At 34.2% G+C, this 16,922-nt stretch overlaps 20 non-coding genes across 20 annotated transcripts; all 20 read left to right on the plus strand.

Annotated features, from left to right (window-relative positions):
* The first annotated feature begins 233 nt into the window (after positions 1-233).
* On the plus strand, positions 234-306 carry TRNAR-UCU (transfer RNA arginine (anticodon UCU)). Its single transcript has one exon. It is a non-coding gene; the product is annotated as a tRNA-Arg (tRNA).
* Positions 307-1,227: 921 nt separating this feature from the next.
* Positions 1,228-1,300, plus strand: TRNAR-UCG (transfer RNA arginine (anticodon UCG)). Its single transcript has one exon. It is a non-coding gene; the product is annotated as a tRNA-Arg (tRNA).
* Positions 1,301-2,220: 920 nt separating this feature from the next.
* TRNAR-UCG (transfer RNA arginine (anticodon UCG)) lies at positions 2,221-2,293 on the plus strand. Its single transcript has one exon. It is a non-coding gene; the product is annotated as a tRNA-Arg (tRNA).
* Positions 2,294-3,213: 920 nt separating this feature from the next.
* On the plus strand, positions 3,214-3,286 carry TRNAR-UCG (transfer RNA arginine (anticodon UCG)). Its single transcript has one exon. It is a non-coding gene; the product is annotated as a tRNA-Arg (tRNA).
* Positions 3,287-3,537: 251 nt separating this feature from the next.
* Positions 3,538-3,610, plus strand: TRNAR-UCG (transfer RNA arginine (anticodon UCG)). Its single transcript has one exon. It is a non-coding gene; the product is annotated as a tRNA-Arg (tRNA).
* A 921-nt stretch (positions 3,611-4,531) lies between these two features.
* On the plus strand, positions 4,532-4,604 carry TRNAR-UCG (transfer RNA arginine (anticodon UCG)). Its single transcript has one exon. It is a non-coding gene; the product is annotated as a tRNA-Arg (tRNA).
* Positions 4,605-5,849: 1,245 nt separating this feature from the next.
* On the plus strand, positions 5,850-5,922 carry TRNAR-UCU (transfer RNA arginine (anticodon UCU)). The gene has a single exon. It is a non-coding gene; the product is annotated as a tRNA-Arg (tRNA).
* Positions 5,923-6,840: 918 nt separating this feature from the next.
* TRNAR-UCG (transfer RNA arginine (anticodon UCG)) lies at positions 6,841-6,913 on the plus strand. The gene has a single exon. It is a non-coding gene; the product is annotated as a tRNA-Arg (tRNA).
* A 251-nt stretch (positions 6,914-7,164) lies between these two features.
* TRNAR-UCG (transfer RNA arginine (anticodon UCG)) lies at positions 7,165-7,237 on the plus strand. The gene has a single exon. It is a non-coding gene; the product is annotated as a tRNA-Arg (tRNA).
* Positions 7,238-8,157: 920 nt separating this feature from the next.
* On the plus strand, positions 8,158-8,230 carry TRNAR-UCG (transfer RNA arginine (anticodon UCG)). Its single transcript has one exon. It is a non-coding gene; the product is annotated as a tRNA-Arg (tRNA).
* A 920-nt stretch (positions 8,231-9,150) lies between these two features.
* On the plus strand, positions 9,151-9,223 carry TRNAR-UCG (transfer RNA arginine (anticodon UCG)). Its single transcript has one exon. It is a non-coding gene; the product is annotated as a tRNA-Arg (tRNA).
* A 251-nt stretch (positions 9,224-9,474) lies between these two features.
* On the plus strand, positions 9,475-9,547 carry TRNAR-UCG (transfer RNA arginine (anticodon UCG)). The gene has a single exon. It is a non-coding gene; the product is annotated as a tRNA-Arg (tRNA).
* A 920-nt stretch (positions 9,548-10,467) lies between these two features.
* Positions 10,468-10,540, plus strand: TRNAR-UCG (transfer RNA arginine (anticodon UCG)). The gene has a single exon. It is a non-coding gene; the product is annotated as a tRNA-Arg (tRNA).
* A 920-nt stretch (positions 10,541-11,460) lies between these two features.
* Positions 11,461-11,533, plus strand: TRNAR-UCG (transfer RNA arginine (anticodon UCG)). Its single transcript has one exon. It is a non-coding gene; the product is annotated as a tRNA-Arg (tRNA).
* A 252-nt stretch (positions 11,534-11,785) lies between these two features.
* Positions 11,786-11,858, plus strand: TRNAR-UCG (transfer RNA arginine (anticodon UCG)). The gene has a single exon. It is a non-coding gene; the product is annotated as a tRNA-Arg (tRNA).
* Positions 11,859-13,465: 1,607 nt separating this feature from the next.
* TRNAR-UCG (transfer RNA arginine (anticodon UCG)) lies at positions 13,466-13,538 on the plus strand. The gene has a single exon. It is a non-coding gene; the product is annotated as a tRNA-Arg (tRNA).
* Positions 13,539-13,790: 252 nt separating this feature from the next.
* Positions 13,791-13,863, plus strand: TRNAR-UCG (transfer RNA arginine (anticodon UCG)). The gene has a single exon. It is a non-coding gene; the product is annotated as a tRNA-Arg (tRNA).
* Positions 13,864-15,471: 1,608 nt separating this feature from the next.
* TRNAR-UCG (transfer RNA arginine (anticodon UCG)) lies at positions 15,472-15,544 on the plus strand. The gene has a single exon. It is a non-coding gene; the product is annotated as a tRNA-Arg (tRNA).
* Positions 15,545-15,795: 251 nt separating this feature from the next.
* TRNAR-UCG (transfer RNA arginine (anticodon UCG)) lies at positions 15,796-15,868 on the plus strand. The gene has a single exon. It is a non-coding gene; the product is annotated as a tRNA-Arg (tRNA).
* Positions 15,869-16,788: 920 nt separating this feature from the next.
* On the plus strand, positions 16,789-16,861 carry TRNAR-UCG (transfer RNA arginine (anticodon UCG)). The gene has a single exon. It is a non-coding gene; the product is annotated as a tRNA-Arg (tRNA).
* Positions 16,862-16,922: the final 61 nt, after the last annotated feature.

The raw sequence follows: 16,922 nt of genomic DNA on the forward strand, positions 1-16,922 counted from the left end.
TTTTATGCATCTATGGGTAGTTGACGTATTAAGTGTTATGTTATCTTATGGCTCTAAACATCACTGTGTGCATACAAAAAAAATATTTTTCTCAATTTAGATGTAGGGTTAATGATTGTAACTTTTATGCATCTATGGATTAATGCCATATCACATGTTAGGTCATCTTAGGTCTCTACAATACACAGCAATCACAACAGGTTGGACATAGGCATGCAGATAAGTGAGCAGTTGACCGCGTGGCCTAATGGATAAGGCGTCTGACTTCTGATCAGAAGATTGAGGGTTCGAGTCCCTTCGTGGTCGAGTGTGTACAAGTTGTCCCTTTTATGTATCTATGGGTAGTTGATGTATCACATGTCATGTTAGGTCTCTAAAAATCGCAGCCTGCACATAAAAAATAATTTCCCGATTTTGTGTTCTAAACATTTTAAGTTTTGGAGGTGATCTTTACTGAACAATTTGACTTTCTCTCAAAATCAATAATTAAAATGATTTATTTTATCTTAGTTTGTCACCCAAGTGCTTGTTTTTACAAATGTTTCTTCTCAAATAAAAAATGCAGATGTGTAGTGGTGAGTGACAAACACATTTTAAAAGATTTAGAGGTGGAGCTAATTCCTTTTCTTTTAGCAAATTTGGAATACATTAACATGTGTTGTCCGATGCAAAGTATTTCTATTTCTCAGAAGAGTTCAATTTTATTTAAGAACGTGATGTGGGCATTGCTGAAAAAACAATATGACTTTCTCAGAAAATTAATCAATAAGATTATATTTTGCATCTTGGTTAGTTATCCATAATACATTTTATACCAAACTTTCTTGCAAAGAATGTAAATATTTTTTTTACATTGGTATAACTCATACCAAACCTTCCATGGACTACAATTTTGCCATGAGCTGGCTGCTTGGCTTTGAGGATAAGGCGTCTGACTCTGAGATCAGAAGTTTGAGCGTTCAAGTACCTTCGTGGTCAAATGTGTACAGTTTATCCCTCTTATGCATATATGGGTAGTTGATGTATGAATATTTTTGTTATCTTGAGTCTCTAAACATCATTATGTGCATATAAAAATGTTTTTCTCAATTTGTTCATATGGTTAATGATTGTAACTTTTATGCATCTATGGATTAATGATATATCACATGTTTTATTATCTTAGGTCTTTACATTACACAGCAAACATCACAGCTTGGACATAGGGCTGCAGTAAAGTGAACAGTTGACCGTGTGGCCTAATGGATAAGGCGTCTGACTTCGGATCAGAAGATTGAGGGTTCGAGTCCCTTCGTGGTCGAGTGTGTACAAGTTGTCCCTTTTATGTATCTATGGGTAGTTGATGTATCACATGTCATGTTAAGTCTCCAAAAATAGCAACCTGCACCTAAACATTTTTTTCCCAATTTTGTGCTTTAAACATTTTAAGTTTTGGAGGTGATCTTTACTGAACAATTTGACTTTCTCTCAAAATCAATAATTAAAATGATTTATTGGATCTTAGGTTGTCACCCAAGTGCTTGTTTTTACAAATGTTTCTTCTCAAATAAAAAATGCAGATGTGTAGTGGTGAGTGACAAACACATTTTAAAAGATTTAGAGGTGGAGCTAATTCCTTTTCTTTTAGCAAATTTGGAATACATTAACATGTGTTGTCCAATGCAAATTATTTCTATTTCTCAGAAGAGTTCAATTTTATTTAAGAACGTGATGTGGGCATTGCTGAAAAAACAATATGACTTTCTCAGAAAATTAATCAATAAGATTATATTTTGCATCTTGGTTAGTTATCCATAATACATTTTATACCAAACTTTCTTGCAAAGAATGTAAATATTTTTTTACATTGGTATAACTCATACCAAACCTTCCATGGACTACGATTTTGCCATGAGCTGGCTGCTTGGCTTTGAGGATAAGGCGTCTGACTCTGAGATCAGAAGTTTGAGCGTTCAAGTACCTTCGTGGTCAAATATGTACAGTTTATCCCTCTTATGCATATATGGGTAGTTGATGTATGAATTTTTTTGTTATCTTGAGTCTCTAAACATCATTATGTGCATATAAAAATGTTTTTCTCAATTTGTTCATATGGTTAATGATTGTAACTTTTATGCATCTATGGATTAATGATATATCACATGTTTTATTATCTTAGGTCTTTACATTACACAGCAAACATCACAGCTTGGACATAGGGCTGCAGTAAAGTGAACAGTTGACCGTGTGGCCTAATGGATAAGGCGTCTGACTTCGGATCAGAAGATTGAGGGTTCGAGTCCCTTCGTGGTCGAGTGTGTACAAGTTGTCCCTTTTATGTATCTATGGGTAGTTGATGTATCACATGTCATGTTAAGTCTCCAAAAATAGCAACCTGCACCTAAACATTTTTTTCCCAATTTTGTGCTTTAAACATTTTAAGTTTTGGAGGTGATCTTTACTGAACAATTTGACTTTCTCTCAAAATCAATAATTAAAATGATTTATTGGATCTTAGGTTGTCACCCAAGTGCTTGTTTTTACAAATGTTTCTTCTCAAATAAAAAATGCAGATGTGTAGTGGTGAGTGACAAACACATTTTAAAAGATTTAGAGGTGGAGCTAATTCCTTTTCTTTTAGCAAATTTGGAATACATTAACATGTGTTGTCCAATGCAAATTATTTCTATTTCTCAGAAGAGTTCAATTTTATTTAAGAACGTGATGTGGGCATTGCTGAAAAAACAATATGACTTTCTCAGAAAATTAATCAATAAGATTATATTTTGCATCTTGGTTAGTTATCCATAATACATTTTATACCAAACTTTCTTGCAAAGAATGTAAATATTTTTTTACATTGGTATAACTCATACCAAACCTTCCATGGACTACGATTTTGCCATGAGCTGGCTGCTTGGCTTTGAGGATAAGGCGTCTGACTCTGAGATCAGAAGTTTGAGCGTTCAAGTACCTTCGTGGTCAAATGTGTACAGTTTATCCCTCTTATGCATATATGGGTAGTTGATGTATGAATTTTTTTGTTATCTTGAGTCTCTAAACATCATTATGTGCATATAAAAATGTTTTTCTCAATTTGTTCATATGGTTAATGATTGTAACTTTTATGCATCTATGGATTAATGATATATCACATGTTTTATTATCTTAGGTCTTTACATTACACAGCAAACATCACAGCTTGGACATAGGGCTGCAGTAAATTGAACAGTTGACCGTGTGGCCTAATGGATAAGGCGTCTGACTTCGGATCAGAAGATTGAGGGTTCGAGTCCCTTCATGGTCGAGTGTGTACAAGTTGTCCATTTTATGCATCTATGGGTAGTTGACGTATTAAGTGTTATGTTATCTTATGGCTCTAAACATCACTGTGTGCATACAAAAAAATATTTTTCTCAGTTTAGATGTAGGGTTAATGATTGTAACTTTTATGCATCTATGGATTAATGCCATATCACATGTTAGGTCATCTTAGGTCTCTACAAAACACAGCAATCACAACAGCTTGGATATAGGCATGCAGGTAAGTGAGCAGTTGACTGCGTGGCCTAATGGATAAGGCGTCTTACTTCGGATCAGAAGATTGAGGGTTCAAGTCCCTTCGTGGTCGAGTGTGTACAAGTTGTCCCTTTTATGTATCTATGGGTAGTTGATGTATCACATGTCATGTTAGGTCTCTAAAAATCGTAGCCTGCACATAAAAAATAATTTCCCGATTTTGTGTTCTAAACATTTTAAGTTTTGGAGGTGATCTTTACTGAACAATTTGACTTTCTCTCAAAATTATTAATTAAAATGATTTATTGGATCTTAGGTTGTCACCCAAGTGCTTGTTTTTACAAATGTTTCTTCTCAAATAAAAAATGCAGATGTGTAGTGGTGAGTGACAAACACATTTTAAAAGATTTAGAGGTGGAGCTAATTCCTTTTCTTTTAGCAAATTTGGAATACATTAACATGTGTTGTCCGATGCAAAGTATTTCTATTTCTCAGAAGAGTTCAATTTTATTTAAGAACGTGATGTGGGCATTGCTGAAAAAACAATATGACTTTCTCAGAAAATTAATCAATAAGATTATATTTTGCATCTTGGTTAGTTATCCATAATACATTTTATACCAAACTTTCTTGCAAATAATGTAAATATTTTTTTTACATTGGTATAACTCATACCAAACCTTCCATGGACTACAATTTTGCCATGAGCTGGCTGCTTGGCTTTGAGGATAAGGTGTCTGACTCTGAGATCAGAAGTTTGAGTGTTCAAGTACCTTCGTGGTCAAATGTGTACAGTTTATCCCTCTTATGCATATATGGGTAGTTGATGTATGAATTTTTTTGTTATCTTGAGTCTCTAAACATCATTATGTGCATATAAAAATGTTTTTCTCAATTTGTTCGTATGGTTAATGATTGTAACTTTTATGCATCTATGCATTAATGATATATCACATGTTTTATTATCTTAGGTCTTTACATTACACAGCAAACATCACAGCTTGGACATAGGGATGCAGTGAAGTGAACAGTTGACCGTGTGGCCTAATGGATAAGGCGTCTGACTTCGGATCAGAAGATTGAGGGTTCGAGTCCCTTCGTGGTCGAGTGTGTACAAGTTGTCCCTTTTATGTATCTATGGGTAGTTGATGTATCACATGTCATGTTAGGTCTCTAAAAATCGCAGCCTGCACATAAAAAATAATTTCCCGATTTTGTGTTCTAAACATTTTAAGTTTTGGAGGTGATCTTTACTGAACAATTTGACTTTCTCTCAAAATCAATAATTAAAATGATTTATTGGATCTTAGGTTGTCACCCAAGTGCTTGTTTTTACAAATGTTTCTTCTCAAATAAAAAATGCAGATGTGTAGTGGTGAGTGACAAACACATTTTAAAAGATTTAGAGGTGGAGCTAATTCCTTTTCTTTTAGCAAATTTGGAATACATTAACATGTGTTGTCCGATGCAAAGTATTTCTATTTCTCAGAAGAGTTCAATTTTATTTAAGAACGTGATGTGGGCATTGCTGAAAAAACAATATGACTTTCTCAGAAAATTAATCAATAAGATTATATTTTGCATCTTGGTTAGTTATCCATAATACATTTTATACCAAACTTTCTTGCAAAGAATGTAAATATTTTTTTACATTGGTATAGATCATACCAAACCTTCCATGGACTACGCTTTTGCCATGAGCTGGCTGCTTTGCTTTGAGGATAAGGCGTCTGACTCTGAGATCAGAAGTTTGAGCGTTCAAGTACCTTCGTGGTCAAATGTGTACAGTTTATCCCTCTTATGCATATATGGGTAGTTGATGTATGAATTTTTTTGTTATCTTGAGTCTCTAAACATCATTATGTGCATATAAAAATGTTTTTCTCAATTTGTTCGTATGGTTAATGATTGTAACTTTTATGCATCTATGGATTAATGATATATCACATGTTTTATTATCTTAGGTCTTTACATTACACAGCAAACATCACAGCTTGGACATAGGGCTGTAGTAAAGTGAACAGTTGACCGTGTGGCCTAATGGATAAGGTGTCTGACTTCGGATCAGAAGATTTAAGGTTCGAGTCCCTTCGTGGTCGAGTGTGTACAAGTTGTCCATTTTATGCATCTATGGGTAGTTGACGTATTAAGTGTTATGTTATCTTATGGCTCTAAACATCACTGTGTGCATACAAAAAAAATATTTTTCTCAATTTAGATGTAGGGTTAATGATTGTAACTTTTATGCATCTATGGATTAATGCCATATCACATGTTAGGTCATCTTAGGTCTCTACAATACACAGCAATCACAACAGGTTGGACATAGGCATGCAGATAAGTGAGCAGTTGACCGCGTGGCCTAATGGATAAGGCGTCTGACTTCTGATCAGAAGATTGAGGGTTCGAGTCCCTTCGTGGTCGAGTGTGTACAAGTTGTCCCTTTTATGTATCTATGGGTAGTTGATGTATCACATGTCATGTTAGGTCTCTAAAAATCGCAGCCTGCACATAAAAAATAATTTCCCGATTTTGTGTTCTAAACATTTTAAGTTTTGGAGGTGATCTTTACTGAACAATTTGACTTTCTCTCAAAATCAATAATTAAAATGATTTATTGGATCTTAGGTTGTCACCCAAGTGCTTGTTTTTACAAATGTTTCTTCTCAAATAAAAAATGCAGATGTGTAGTGGTGAGTGACAAACACATTTTAAAAGATTTAGAGGTGGAGCTAATTCCTTTTCTTTTAGCAAATTTGGAATACATTAACGTGTTGTCCGACGCAAAGTATTTCTATTTCTCAGAAGAGTTCAATTTTATTTAAGAACGTGATGTGGGCATTGCTGAAAAAACAATATGACTTTCTCAGAAAATTAATCAATAAGATTATATTTTGCATCTTGGTTAGTTATCCATAATACATTTTATACCAAACTTTCTTGCAAAGAATGTAAATATTTTTTTACATTGGTATAACTCATACCAAACCTTCCATGGACTACAATTTTGCCATGAGCTGGCTGCTTGGCTTTCAGGATAAGGCGTCTGACTCTGAGATCAGAAGTTTGAGCTTTCAAGTACCTTCGTGGTCAAATGTGTACAGTTTATCCCTCTTATGCATATATGGGTAGTTGATGTATGAATTTTTTTGTTATCTTGAGTCTCTAAACATCATTATGTGCATATAAAAATGTTTTTCTCAATTTGTTCGTATGGTTCATGATTGTAACTTTTATGCATCTATGGATTAATGATATATCACATGTTTTATTATCTTAGGTCTTTACATTACACAGCAAACATCACAGCTTGGACATAGGGCTGCAGTAAAGTGAACAGTTGACCGTGTGGCCTAATGGATAAGGCGTCTGACTTCGGATCAGAAGATTGAGGGTTCGAGTCCCTTCGTGGTCGAGTGTGTACAAGTTGTCCATTTTATGCATCTATGGTTAGTTGACGTATTAAGTGTTATGTTATCTTATGGCTCTAAACATCACTGTGTGCATACAAAAAAATATTTTTCTCAATTTAGATGTAGGGTTAATGATTGTAACTTTTATGCATCTATCGATTAATGCCATATCACATGTTAGGTCATCTTAGGTCTCTACAATACACAGCAATCACAACAGCTTGGACATAGGCATGCAGGTAAGTGAGCAGTTGACCGCGTGGCCTAATGGATAAGGCGTCTGACTTCGGATCAGAAGATTGAGGGTTCGAGTCCCTTCGTGGTCGATTGTGTACAAGTTGTCCCTTTTATGCATCTAAGGGTAGTTGATGTATCACATGTCATGTTAGGTCTCTAAAAATCGCAGCCTGCACATAAAAAATAATTTCCCGATTTTGTGTTCTAAACATTTTAAGTTTTGGAGGTGATCTTTACTGAACAATTTGACTTTCTCTCAAAATCAATAATTAAAATGATTTATTTTATCTTAGTTTGTCACCCAAGTGCTTGTTTTTACAAATGTTTCTTCTCAAATAAAAAATGCAGATGTGTAGTGGTGAGTGACAAACACATTTTAAAAGATTTAGAGGTGGAGCTAATTCCTTTTCTTTTAGCAAATTTGGAATACATTAACATGTGTTGTCCAATGCAAATTATTTCTATTTCTCAGAAGAGTTCAATTTTATTTAAGAACGTGATGTGGGCATTGCTGAAAAAACAATATGACTTTCTCAGAAAATTAATCAATAAGATTATATTTTGCATCTTGGTTAGTTATCCATAATACATTTTATACCAAACTTTCTTGCAAAGAATGTAAATATTTTTTTACATTGGTATAACTCATACCAAACCTTCCATGGACTACGATTTTGCCATGAGCTGGCTGCTTGGCTTTGAGGATAAGGCGTCTGACTCTGAGATCAGAAGTTTGAGCGTTCAAGTACCTTCGTGGTCAAATATGTACAGTTTATCCCTCTTATGCATATATGGGTAGTTGATGTATGAATTTTTTTGTTATCTTGAGTCTCTAAACATCATTATGTGCATATAAAAATGTTTTTCTCAATTTGTTCATATGGTTAATGATTGTAACTTTTATGCATCTATGGATTAATGATATATCACATGTTTTATTATCTTAGGTCTTTACATTACACAGCAAACATCACAGCTTGGACATAGGGCTGCAGTAAAGTGAACAGTTGACCGTGTGGCCTAATGGATAAGGCGTCTGACTTCGGATCAGAAGATTGAGGGTTCGAGTCCCTTCGTGGTCGAGTGTGTACAAGTTGTCCCTTTTATGTATCTATGGGTAGTTGATGTATCACATGTCATGTTAAGTCTCCAAAAATAGCAACCTGCACCTAAACATTTTTTTCCCAATTTTGTGCTTTAAACATTTTAAGTTTTGGAGGTGATCTTTACTGAACAATTTGACTTTCTCTCAAAATCAATAATTAAAATGATTTATTGGATCTTAGGTTGTCACCCAAGTGCTTGTTTTTACAAATGTTTCTTCTCAAATAAAAAATGCAGATGTGTAGTGGTGAGTGACAAACACATTTTAAAAGATTTAGAGGTGGAGCTAATTCCTTTTCTTTTAGCAAATTTGGAATACATTAACATGTGTTGTCCAATGCAAATTATTTCTATTTCTCAGAAGAGTTCAATTTTATTTAAGAACGTGATGTGGGCATTGCTGAAAAAACAATATGACTTTCTCAGAAAATTAATCAATAAGATTATATTTTGCATCTTGGTTAGTTATCCATAATACATTTTATACCAAACTTTCTTGCAAAGAATGTAAATATTTTTTTACATTGGTATAACTCATACCAAACCTTCCATGGACTACAATTTTGCCATGAGCTGGCTGCTTGGCTTTCAGGATAAGGCGTCTGACTCTGAGATCAGAAGTTTGAGCTTTCAAGTACCTTCGTGGTCAAATGTGTACAGTTTATCCCTCTTATGCATATATGGGTAGTTGATGTATGAATTTTTTTGTTATCTTGAGTCTCTAAACATCATTATGTGCATATAAAAATGTTTTTCTCAATTTGTTCGTATGGTTCATGATTGTAACTTTTATGCATCTATGGATTAATGATATATCACATGTTTTATTATCTTAGGTCTTTACATTACACAGCAAACATCACAGCTTGGACATAGGGCTGCAGTAAAGTGAACAGTTGACCGTGTGGCCTAATGGATAAGGCGTCTGACTTCGGATCAGAAGATTGAGGGTTCGAGTCCCTTCGTGGTCGAGTGTGTACAAGTTGTCCATTTTATGCATCTATGGTTAGTTGACGTATTAAGTGTTATGTTATCTTATGGCTCTAAACATCACTGTGTGCATACAAAAAAATATTTTTCTCAATTTAGATGTAGGGTTAATGATTGTAACTTTTATGCATCTATCGATTAATGCCATATCACATGTTAGGTCATCTTAGGTCTCTACAATACACAGCAATCACAACAGCTTGGACATAGGCATGCAGGTAAGTGAGCAGTTGACCGCGTGGCCTAATGGATAAGGCGTCTGACTTCGGATCAGAAGATTGAGGGTTCGAGTCCCTTCGTGGTCGATTGTGTACAAGTTGTCCCTTTTATGCATCTAAGGGTAGTTGATGTATCACATGTCATGTTAGGTCTCTAAAAATCGCAGCCTGCACATAAAAAATAATTTCCCGATTTTGTGTTCTAAACATTTTAAGTTTTGGAGGTGATCTTTACTGAACAATTTGACTTTCTCTCAAAATCAATAATTAAAATGATTTATTTTATCTTAGTTTGTCACCCAAGTGCTTGTTTTTACAAATGTTTCTTCTCAAATAAAAAATGCAGATGTGTAGTGGTGAGTGACAAACACATTTTAAAAGATTTAGAGGTGGAGCTAATTCCTTTTCTTTTAGCAAATTTGGAATACATTAACATGTGTTGTCCAATGCAAATTATTTCTATTTCTCAGAAGAGTTCAATTTTATTTAAGAACGTGATGTGGGCATTGCTGAAAAAACAATATGACTTTCTCAGAAAATTAATCAATAAGATTATATTTTGCATCTTGGTTAGTTATCCATAATACATTTTATACCAAACTTTCTTGCAAAGAATGTAAATATTTTTTTACATTGGTATAACTCATACCAAACCTTCCATGGACTACGATTTTGCCATGAGCTGGCTGCTTGGCTTTGAGGATAAGGCGTCTGACTCTGAGATCAGAAGTTTGAGCGTTCAAGTACCTTCGTGGTCAAATATGTACAGTTTATCCCTCTTATGCATATATGGGTAGTTGATGTATGAATTTTTTTGTTATCTTGAGTCTCTAAACATCATTATGTGCATATAAAAATGTTTTTCTCAATTTGTTCATATGGTTAATGATTGTAACTTTTATGCATCTATGGATTAATGATATATCACATGTTTTATTATCTTAGGTCTTTACATTACACAGCAAACATCACAGCTTGGACATAGGGCTGCAGTAAAGTGAACAGTTGACCGTGTGGCCTAATGGATAAGGCGTCTGACTTCGGATCAGAAGATTGAGGGTTCGAGTCCCTTCGTGGTCGAGTGTGTACAAGTTGTCCCTTTTATGTATCTATGGGTAGTTGATGTATCACATGTCATGTTAAGTTTTCAAAAATAGCAACCTGCACCTAAACATTTTTTTCCCAATTTTGTGCTTTAAACATTTTAAGTTTTGGAGGTGATCTTTACTGAACAATTTGACTTTCTCTCAAAATCAATAATTAAAATGATTTATTGGATCTTAGGTTGTCACCCAAGTGCTTGTTTTTACAAATGTTTCTTCTCAAATAAAAAATGCAGATGTGTAGTGGTGAGTGACAAACACATTTTAAAAGATTTAGAGGTGGAGCTAATTCCTTTTCTTTTAGCAAATTTGGAATACATTAACATGTGTTGTCCAATGCAAATTATTTCTATTTCTCAGAAGAGTTCAATTTTATTTAAGAACGTGATGTGGGCATTGCTGAAAAAACAATATGACTTTCTCAGAAAATTAATCAATAAGATTATATTTTGCATCTTGGTTAGTTATCCATAATACATTTTATACCAAACTTTCTTGCAAAGAATGTAAATATTTTTTTACATTGGTATAACTCATACCAAACCTTCCATGGACTACGATTTTGCCATGAGCTGGCTGCTTGGCTTTGAGGATAAGGCGTCTGACTCTGAGATCAGAAGTTTGAGCGTTCAAGTACCTTCGTGGTCAAATGTGTACAGTTTATCCCTCTTATGCATATATGGGTAGTTGATGTATGAATTTTTTTGTTATCTTGAGTCTCTAAACATCATTATGTGCATATAAAAATGTTTTTCTCAATTTGTTCATATGGTTAATGATTGTAACTTTTATGCATCTATGGATTAATGATATATCACATGTTTTATTATCTTAGGTCTTTACATTACACAGCAAACATCACAGCTTGGACATAGGGCTGCGGAAAAGTGAACAGTTGACCGTGTGGCCTAATGGATAAGGTGTCTGACTTCGGATCAGAAGATTGAGGGTTCGAGTCCCTTCGTGGTCGAGTGTGTACAAGTTGTCCATTTTATGCATCTATGGGTAGTTGACGTATTAAGTGTTATGTTATCTTATGGCTCTAAACATCACTGTGTGCATACAAAAAAAATATTTTTCTCAATTTAGATGTAGGGTTAATGATTGTAACTTTTATGCATCTATGGATTAATGCCATATCACATGTTAGGTCATCTTAGGTCTCTACAATACACAGCAATCACAACAGGTTGGACATAGGCATGCAGGTAAGTGAGCAGTTGACCGCATGGCCTAATGGATAAGGCGTCTGACTTCGGATCAGAAGATTGAGGGTTCGAGTCCCTTCGTGGTCGAGTGTGTACAAGTTGTCCCTTTTATGTATCTATGGGTAGTTGATGTATCACATGTCATGTTAGGTCTCTAAAAATCGCAGCCTGCACATAAAAAATAATTTCCCGATTTTGTGTTCTAAACATTTTAAGTTTTGGAGGTGATCTTTACTGAACAATTTGACTTTCTCTCAAAATCAATAATTAAAATGATTTATTGGATCTTAGGTTGTCACCCAAGTGCTTGTTTTTACAAATGTTTCTTCTCAAATAAAAAATGCAGATGTGTAGTGGTGAGTGACAAACACATTTTAAAAGATTTAGAGGTGGAGCTAATTCCTTTTCTTTTAGCAAATTTGGAATACATTAACGTGTTGTCCGACGCAAAGTATTTCTATTTCTCAGAAGAGTTCAATTTTATTTAAGAACTTGATGTGGGCATTGCTAAAAAAACAATATGACTTGCTCAGAAAATTAATCAATAAGATTGTATTTTGCATCTTGGTTAGTTATCCATAATACATTTTATACCAAACTTTCTTGCAAAGAATGTAAATATTTTTTTTCATTGGTATACCTCATACCAAACCTTCCATGGACTACAAATTTGCCATGAGCTGGCTGCTTGGCTTTGAGGATAAGGCGTCTGACTTTGAGATCAGAAGTTTGAGTGTTCAAGTACCTTCGTGGTCAAATGTGTACAGTTTATCCCTCTTATGCATATATGGGAAGTTGATGTATGAAATTTTTTGTTATCTTGAGTCTCTAAACATCATTATGTGCATATAAAAATGTTTTTCTCAATTTGTTCGTATTGTTAATGATTGTAACTTTTATGCATCTATGGATTTATGATATATCACATGTTTTATTATCTTAGGTCTATTATAATTAAAATGATTTATTGGATCTTAGGTTGTCACCCAAGTGCTTGTTTTTACAAATGTTTCTTCTCAAATAAAAAATGCAGATGTGTAGTGGTGAGTGACAAACACATTTTAAAAGATTTAGAGGTGGAGCTAATTCCTTTTCTTTTAGCAAATTTGGAATACATTAACATGTGTTGTCCGATGCAAAATATTTCTATTTCTCAGAAGAGTTCAATTTTATTTAAGAACGTGATGTGGGCATTGCTGAAAAAACAATATGACTTTCTCAGAAAATTAATCAATAAGATTATATTTTGCATCTTGGTTAGTTATCCATAATACATTTTATACCAAACTTTCTTGCAAAGAATGTAAATATTTTTTTACATTGGTATAACTCATACCAAACCTTCCATGGACTACGATTTTGCCATGAGCTGGCTGCTTGGCTTTGAGGATAAGGCGTCTGACTCTGAGATCAGAAGTTTGAGCGTTCAAGTACCTTCGTGGTCAAATGTGTACAGTTTATCCCTCTTATGCATATATGGGTAGTTGATGTATGAATTTTTTTGTTATCTTGAGTCTCTAAACATCATTATGTGCATATAAAAATGTTTTTCTCAATTTGTTCATATGGTTAATGATTGTAACTTTTATGCATCTATGGATTAATGATATATCACATGTTTTATTATCTTAGGTCTTTACATTACACAGCAAACATCACAGCTTGGACATAGGGCTGCGGTAAAGTGAACAGTTGACCGTGTGGCCTAATGGATAAGGTGTCTGACTTCGGATCAGAAGATTGAGGGTTCGAGTCCCTTCGTGGTCGAGTGTGTACAAGTTGTCCATTTTATGCATCTATGGGTAGTTGACGTATTAAGTGTTATGTTATCTTATGGCTCTAAACATCACTGTGTGCATACAAAAAAAATATTTTTCTCAATTTAGATGTAGGGTTAATGATTGTAACTTTTATGCATCTATGGATTAATGCCATATCACATGTTAGGTCATCTTAGGTCTCTACAATACACAGCAATCACAACAGGTTGGACATAGGCATGCAGGTAAGTGAGCAGTTGACCGCATGGCCTAATGGATAAGGCGTCTGACTTCGGATCAGAAGATTGAGGGTTCGAGTCCCTTCGTGGTCGAGTGTGTACAAGTTGTCCCTTTTATGTATCTATGGGTAGTTGATGTATCACATGTCATGTTAGGTCTCTAAAAATCGCAGCCTGCACATAAAAAATAATTTCCCGATTTTGTGTTCTAAACATTTTAAGTTTTGGAGGTGATCTTTACTGAACAATTTGACTTTCTCTCAAAATCAATAATTAAAATGATTTATTGGATCTTAGGTTGTCACCCAAGTGCTTGTTTTTACAAATGTTTCTTCTCAAATAAAAAATGCAGATGTGTAGTGGTGAGTGACAAACACATTTTAAAAGATTTAGAGGTGGAGCTAATTCCTTTTCTTTTAGCAAATTTGGAATACATTAACGTGTTGTCCGACGCAAAGTATTTCTATTTCTCAGAAGAGTTCAATTTTATTTAAGAACTTGATGTGGGCATTGCTAAAAAAACAATATGACTTGCTCAGAAAATTAATCAATAAGATTGTATTTTGCATCTTGGTTAGTTATCCATAATACATTTTATACCAAACTTTCTTGCAAAGAATGTAAATATTTTTTTTCATTGGTATACCTCATACCAAACCTTCCATGGACTACAAATTTGCCATGAGCTGGCTGCTTGGCTTTGAGGATAAGGCGTCTGACTCTGAGATCAGAAGTTTGAGTGTTCAAGTACCTTCGTGGTCAAATGTGTACAGTTTATCCCTCTTATGCATATATGGGAAGTTGATGTATGAAATTTTTTGTTATCTTGAGTCTCTAAACATCATTATGTGCATATAAAAATGTTTTTCTCAATTTGTTCGTATTGTTAATGATTGTAACTTTTATGCATCTATGGATTTATGATATATCACATGTTTTATTATCTTAGGTCTATTATAATTAAAATGATTTATTGGATCTTAGGTTGTCACCCAAGTGCTTGTTTTTACAAATGTTTCTTCTCAAATAAAAAATGCAGATGTGTAGTGGTGAGTGACAAACACATTTTAAAAGATTTAGAGGTGGAGCTAATTCCTTTTCTTTTAGCAAATTTGGAATACATTAACATGTGTTGTCCGATGCAAAATATTTCTATTTCTCAGAAGAGTTCAATTTTATTTAAGAACGTGATGTGGGCATTGCTGAAAAAACAATATGACTTTCTCAGAAAATTAATCAATAAGATTATATTTTGCATCTTGGTTAGTTATCCATAATACATTTTATACCAAACTTTCTTGCAAAGAATGTAAATATTTTTTTTACATTGGTATAACTCATACCAAACCTTCCATGGACTACAATTTTGCCATGAGCTGGCTGCTTGGCTTTGAGGATAAGGCGTCTGACTCTGAGATCAGAAGTTTGAGCTTTCAAGTACCTTCGTGGTCAAATGTGTACAGTTTATCCCTCTTATGCATATATGGGTAGTTGATGTATGAATTTTTTTGTTATCTTGAGTCTCTAAACATCATTATGTGCATATAAAAATGTTTTTCTCAATTTGTTCGTATGGTTCATGATTGTAACTTTTATGCATCTATGGATTAATGATATATCACATGTTTTATTATCTTAGGTCTTTACATTACACAGCAAACATCACAGCTTGGACATAGGGCTGCAGTAAAGTGAACAGTTGACCGTGTGGCCTAATGGCTAAGGCGTCTGACTTCGGATCAGAAGATTGAGGGTTCGAGTCCCTTCATGGTCGAGTGTGTACAAGTTGTCCATTTTATGCATCTATGGTTAGTTGACGTATTAAGTGTTATGTTATCTTATGGCTCTAAACATCACTGTGTGCATACAAAAAAATATTTTTCTCAATTTAGATGTAGGGTTAATGATTGTAACTTTTATGCATCTATGGATTAATGCCATATCACATGTTAGGTCATCTTAGGTCTCTACAAAACACAGCAATCACAACAGCTTGGACATAGGCATGCAGGTAAGTGAGCAGTTGACCGCGTGGCCTAATGGATAAGGCGTCTGACTTCGGATCAGAAGATTGAGGGTTCGAGTCCCTTCGTGGTCGATTGTGTACAAGTTGTCCCTTTTATGCATCTAAGGGTAGTTGATGTATCACATGTCATGTTAGGCCTCAAAAATCGCAGCCTGCACATAAAAAATAATTTCCCGATTTTGTGTTCTAAACATTTTAAGTTTTGGAGGTGATCTTTACTGAACAATTTGACTTTCTCTCAAAATCAATAATTAAAATGATTTATTTTATCTTAGTTTGTCACCCAAGTGCTTGTTTTTACAAATGTTTCTTCTCAAATAAAAAATGCAGATGTGTAGTGGTGAGTGACAAACACATTTTAAAAGATTTAGAGGTGGAGCTAATTCCTTTTCTTTTAGCAAATTTGGAATACATTAACATGTGTTGTCCGATGCAAAGTATTTCTATTTCTCAGAAGAGTTCAATTTTATTTAAGAACGTGATGTGGGCATTGCTGAAAAAACAATATGACTTTCTCAGAAAATTAATCAATAAGATTATATTTTGCATCTTGGTTAGTTATCCATAATACATTTTATACCAAACTTTCTTGCAAAGAATGTAAATATTTTTTTTACATTGGTATAACTCATACCAAACCTTCCATGGACTACAATTTTGCCATGAGCTGGCTGCTTGGCTTTGAGGATAAGGCGTCTGACTCTGAGATCAGAAGTTTGAGCGTTCAAGTACCTTCGTGGTCAAATGTGTACAGTTTATCCCTCTTATGCATATATGGGTAGTTGATGTATGAATTTTTTTGTTATCTTGAGTCTCTAAACATCATTATGTGCATATAAAAATGTTTTTCTCAATTTGTTCATATGGTTAATGATTGTAACTTTTATGCATCTATGGATTAATGATATATCACATGTTTTATTATCTTAGGTCTTTACATTACACAGCAAACATCACAGCTTGGACATAGGGCTGCAGTAAAGTGAACAGTTGACCGTGTGGCCTAATGGATAAGGCGTCTGACTTCGGATCAGAAGATTGAGGGTTCGAGTCCCTTCGTGGTCAAATGTGTACAGTTTATCCCTCTTATGCATATATGGGTAGTTGATGTATGAATTTTTTTGTG

Source organism: Crinia signifera, chromosome 9 (assembly GCF_055691185.1).
Source record: "Crinia signifera chromosome 9, ASM5569118v1, whole genome shotgun sequence".
Classification (NCBI taxonomy): Eukaryota; Metazoa; Chordata; class Amphibia; order Anura; family Myobatrachidae; genus Crinia; species Crinia signifera.